This window comes from Coffea eugenioides, chromosome 7 (genome assembly GCF_003713205.1).
Source record: "Coffea eugenioides isolate CCC68of chromosome 7, Ceug_1.0, whole genome shotgun sequence".
Lineage (NCBI taxonomy): Eukaryota > Viridiplantae > Streptophyta > Magnoliopsida > Gentianales > Rubiaceae > Coffea > Coffea eugenioides.
In genome coordinates, this window is record NC_040041.1 from 36,765,843 (window position 1) to 36,771,587 (window position 5,745).

Consider the following 5,745-nt stretch of genomic DNA (forward strand, 5'->3'; position numbering starts at 1 on the left):
GATTTTTTACTATGAAATTCTTTGAGTTTCAAATGTTAGATAACAAGTCTGTGATGAATCAAATGGATGAATTACTTCTGTTAGTATCTAGACTAAAGGATTTAAGTATTGAAGTATCGGATCAACTTCAAGTGGGTGTTATAATTGCAAAATTACCATCCACTTGGAATTACTATAGGAAGAAACTGCTGCACACTCCTGAAAAATTTACCATAGACCAACTTACAAAGCATATCCAAATTGAAGAGAAAACTCATATTCGAGAGAATAAATTTGCTTTGGAATCTGGTACTAAGGTGAATAATATTGAATCTAGCGGTAATAAAAAATCTGAAAAAGGCGGAAACAAGTCGGTAATAAGAGAAAACATGGAGATATGTCTTCTAGAAATTCTGCGAATAATAAGAAAGACAAGTCATGTTTTTTCTGTGGAAAAAAAGGGCATTTTAAGAAAGAATGCAGGTTCTACAAGAAATTGAAAACAGAAGCAAATGCTGGACAAAAAAAGGGTAAATGTTGTTGAAGATTCTCTTCCCAACAATGCTGAAATTGTTGCTATGGTTGGTGGACTTTCCATCAATGTGGTAACTGAATGCAACTTGACAAATTGCCTATCTAATGATTAGTGGTATGATTCGAGTGCTACTGTTCATGTATGCAATGACAAGAATTTATTCAAAGATTATCAAATTGTTGCTCCAAATGAAATTGTGTAAATGGGAAATCATAACACATCTGATGTGCTTGGAAAGAGGATGGTTGAATTGGAGTTTACCTCTGGCAAAACGTTGGTTCTGACCAATGTTTATCATATTCCCGACATAAGGAAGAATCTGATTTCTGCAAGTGTACTATGCAACAAGGGATTGAAGGCTGTCATAGAGGCAGTAAAAGTAATTCTATCCAAAAATAATGTATTTGTTGGCCAAGGATATTCATGTAATGGCATGTTCAAATTAAGTATCAATAAAGTTAATATTTATGCTTATTTGATTGAGTCTTCTATTAATTTATGGCATGCTCATTTGTCACATGTTAATTTTAGATCAATCAAGTTCATATCAAAACATGGATTAATATCTTGCACAAATGACAATTTTGAAAAATGTGAAACATGTCAACAAGCAAAAATGACTAAGAAACCTTTTCCAAAGAATGAAAGAACTTCTAAATTGCTTGAAATTACACATTCTGATAAATGTGATTTGAATGGTCATTTAACAAGGGATGGAAATAGATATTTCATAACTTTTATAGATGATCATTCTAGATTTACATATGTTTATTTATTGAGAACAAAAGATCAGGCATTTGATATGTTTAAATTGTTTAAGACTTTGATTGAAAATCAGTTGGAAAGGAAAATTAAAATCCTACTAAATGATCAAGGAGACGAATATTCTCCAAATGAATTTTCTGGTTTTTGTGAAGAAAATGGTTTGATCCATCAAACAAGTGCACCATACACCTCTCAACAAAATAGTTTAGCCAAAAGGAAAAATAGAACATTGGTTGATATGGTTAATGCTATGCTTATGCATGCTAGATTATTATTTAACCTTTCGGGAGAGGTTTTATTAACCGCATGTCATATACATAATCGAATACCTTCAAAGAAGACAAAGTTTTCGCCATATAAACTATGGAAAGAAAGAAAGCCTAACTTAAATTATTTGAAGGTATGGGGTTGTATAGCCTATTATAAGGTTCCTGATCTTAAGAGAACAAAATTAGGACCAAGAGTCTTAAAGAGTGTTTTTGTGGGGATATGCTGAAAATTCTAAATCATATAGATTATTAGATTTAGACTCAAATACAATAGTGGAGTCTAGAGATGTTAAGTTTTTAGAAACAAGTTTTCTAAATGATTCAACGTCTAAACCAGATTCTATATTATCACAAAATACGACTATGGATCCTAATACTTCTACAAATGATAATAAAAGAGAAATAGTTGAAACTTCTAGTGAACATAGGAGGAGTAAGAGAGAGCACAAAAAGAGAAGAATTTGGATCCAAATTATATTTATTCACAATGTTTAGTCTTTTTAGTTGAAGGTAGCAGGAATGGTGTATTCAATAAAATACCTATACTTTTACATTTGGAAGAGAATCCTAAAACTTATAAAGAAGCATTAGCCTCAAAAGACTCAATTTTTTGGAAAGAAACAATTAATGATGAGATGGATTCTCTTGTGTCAATTGGTATGTGGGTGCTATGTGAATTACCTCTTGGTTGTAAATCTATAGGATGTGAGTTGATATTTAAAAGAAAATGTAATACTAATAGTTCGTTACTAACCTTCAAAGCAAGATTTGTAGCAAAAGGTTTTAAACAAAAGGAAGGAATTGATTACTTTGACACATATGCTCCTATTGCAAGAATTACTTCTATAAGAGTGTTGTTTGCTTTAGCATCCATTTATGATTTGTACATTCATCAAATAGATGTTAAAACGGCATTCTTTAATGGAGATCTAGACGAGGAAGTGTATATAGAGCAACCTAAAGGGTTTGTACTTCCTGAAAATGAAAAGAAAGTTTGCAAATTAGTTAAATCCTTGTATAGTTTAAAGCAAACTCCAAAACAGTGGCATGAGAAGTTTGATAAAGTAATTTTATCAAATGGCTTTAAACACAATGAAGCAGATAAATGTATTTATTCTAAATTTACCAAAGACTATGGTATAATAATATGCCTCTATATGGATGATATGTTAATCATGGGGAGTAACATGCAAGGAATAAATGAAACTAAGAAGTACTTAACCTCTCAATTTAAAATGAAAGATATGGGAGAAGTTGATACCATCTTAGAAATCAAAATTAAGAAATATAGTGGGGGTTATGCTCTATGTCAATCTCGTTAGATTGATAAGATTCTATCCAAATTTAATCATTTGGGAATAAAAGAAGCTAATACCCCATTTTATGTTTCTAATAAGTTAGTTGAAAATTTGGGAAGATCTATTAGTCAATTAGATTATGCTAGTGCAATTTTTAGTTTGATGTATGCTATGCATTGTATTAGACCTGATATTGGATTCGCTATTAGCAAACTTTCTAGTTTTACTCATAATTCTAGTATCGACCATTGTAGAGCAATTGGACGAGTACTAGGTTACCTTAAAAAGACAAAATCTTTTGGATTATATTATAACAAATTTCCTTCGATACTTGAAGGTTACTGTGATGCTAGTTGGATGACTAATATAAATGATAATAAATCAATGTCTAGTTGGATTTTTAAAATAGACAGAGGAGCTATCTCGTGGGCTTCTAAGAAACAGACGTGTATTGCTCATTCGACTATGGACTCTGAATTTATTATATTAGCAGCAGCAGGTAAAGAGACAGAATGGTTAAGAAATTTATTGCTAGATATAGAGTTGTGGCCACAATAGATGTAAGCCATCTCTTTGCACTGTGATTGTGAAGCAACTAAGACAAACACATATAGTAAGATTTATAATGGTAAATCTAGACATATTGCTTTAAGACATGAATATGTAAGACAATTAATTTCTGATGGAATTATAACAGTAGTATATATAAAATTTGGAAATAATCGTGCTAATCCTTTAACTAAAGGACTCTCAAGAGATATGATCAAAAACACTATCCGTGCTATGGATCTGAGACCATTCTAAACTTGTCAAACAATGATAGTAACCTAACCTTTCTTATTGCTAAGCAATTCTAAAGGTTTAATAGATAATAACAAATTATTATTTGATAGTTAGCAAGTACTGGTAACTAGATGAGTACTTAAGAGATTGGGAGGTTGAATAATAATTATTATTCTTAATGAAGTATATATGTTCGGTAGAAGAACAAAGAAGTATAATCAAAGACTTCAAAGTAGACTTCACCTATATAAACTCAAGAGGTGGTGCCGCTTTTGTCAAAAGTTTGGACTAAAGTTTTTGTAAGAGTTCTTGAATCAGGAACTAGCATAAGGCCATAATACGGTGCTAAAGCTCACGGTGAACTTTTACGAGAAATAAGTAAAATTTATGTGTATAGTTATTTTCGATCTTGTTATATAGGAATTGTGGTTTAAAATTTATAATTACCATCAATTTCAACAAGATTTTGAAATAATTGTACTAATAATAGGTTTAAATCAAAAGACACCTATTTATGCGTAAATCTTAAAATGTTTTGATTTTGATTCATCACTAAGTAAGTGGGGGATTGTTGGAAATAGTTAGTGATAAGTCCCACATTAAAAGTGTGTGAAGAATGGAAGAGGTTTATAATCAAGTGTATACCTATTCAAATAAATTTGGATGGTGGGAAATTTTGGAGGAAAATTTCAAAATTGCACATACATTTGTCATGTTGACTATTGAATTAGAATATAAATTTAATGGTCAAAAGATTGGCACCTAGGTCTTAGGAACCGAAATTAATTTTAATTAATTTCATTTTAATATTTCTTCTTAATTAAACGATTTTCTTTTAGGAGTTGTGTCTTATGATACAACTCTTAAGTGACCTTTAAGTATCCATTCGTTTTAAAAGGTGCCTATTCATGAAGAAATATCCAAAGGACATGACATTTCTTTTGGGATATCTGAACATTATAAATAGGGATGTCCAGATATCAAAAAACTCACTTTTACTTCTAGTATACTATTCTTCTACTTCTTTCAAAACTATATTCTCTAAAATCGTTCTTGGAAGAATTTCTGCGTACTACTGTATGAAAATTCTGGTTGGCTTTGTTATTCCTAAAGGGAATTGCCACAAACCCGATGGTAGAATAGTGGGGGCAAATTTTATTAAAGAAAGTGAATTTTCATGCTAAAGCCATTTTCTATAGTTGTAGTTTTTACAATTTCCTAACAATTACTTGATGGATGTTGGACATTGCAATGCAAAGGGATTTCTTACCCCATTTCAAGGGCAAAATTATCACCTTAATGAATTCATGGTTGTCGACCAGAGACATCAGAAGAAGTTTTTAATATGAAGCATTTCAAAGCGAGGAATGTGATAGAGAGGTATTTTGGATTGCTAAAAGAAAGATGAAGAATTCTAGCATCACCTTCATTTTTTACAATTCGAACATTAGTACAAATTATAATAGCTTGTTGTTTATTGCATAACTTGATTCAAAAGCTCATGTCCTATGATCCACAAGAACAAATGCCATGTGAAGAGTCAGATAGTGAAGACAATGAAAGTGATATCAAAGATGGAGAAATGAAATATATAACAAGCATTACACCAAGTGATGAATGGACCAACTTTAGAAATAATTTAGCTAAAGAAATGTTCACTACCTGGTGAGCAGCGTTTGATGGTTGATTTTAAGTGTTTCACCTTTTAGCCAATTTAGCCAACTATGCAATCTTGTTGTATTAAATGCTACAATTTCAAATTTTTCATGTACTTGTAATTTGAACGAACTTTCTCTTTATAATTTGATAATTTCTTTTTTGATTGTTTGTTGTAATGAATATGTACATTTGTGAATTGAGGTTTACTTTTAAACTAAAGTTCATTTGTTGACGTTTGTTGAATTATTCTTATAATTATTTAGAATGACATTTTATGGTGGGATGGAGAAAAATAAGTATCTGCGGACCAAAAAGAAACGAGTACTTTTTGAATGACAATGAAGTAAAAGTATTTATTGAAGCACTACAAGAGTTAGCTTGTAATCCCTTTATGGAAGATGGATGGTGGATTCAAAAACAACTACATGAATGAGTTACACAAGATAATATTCCTCCT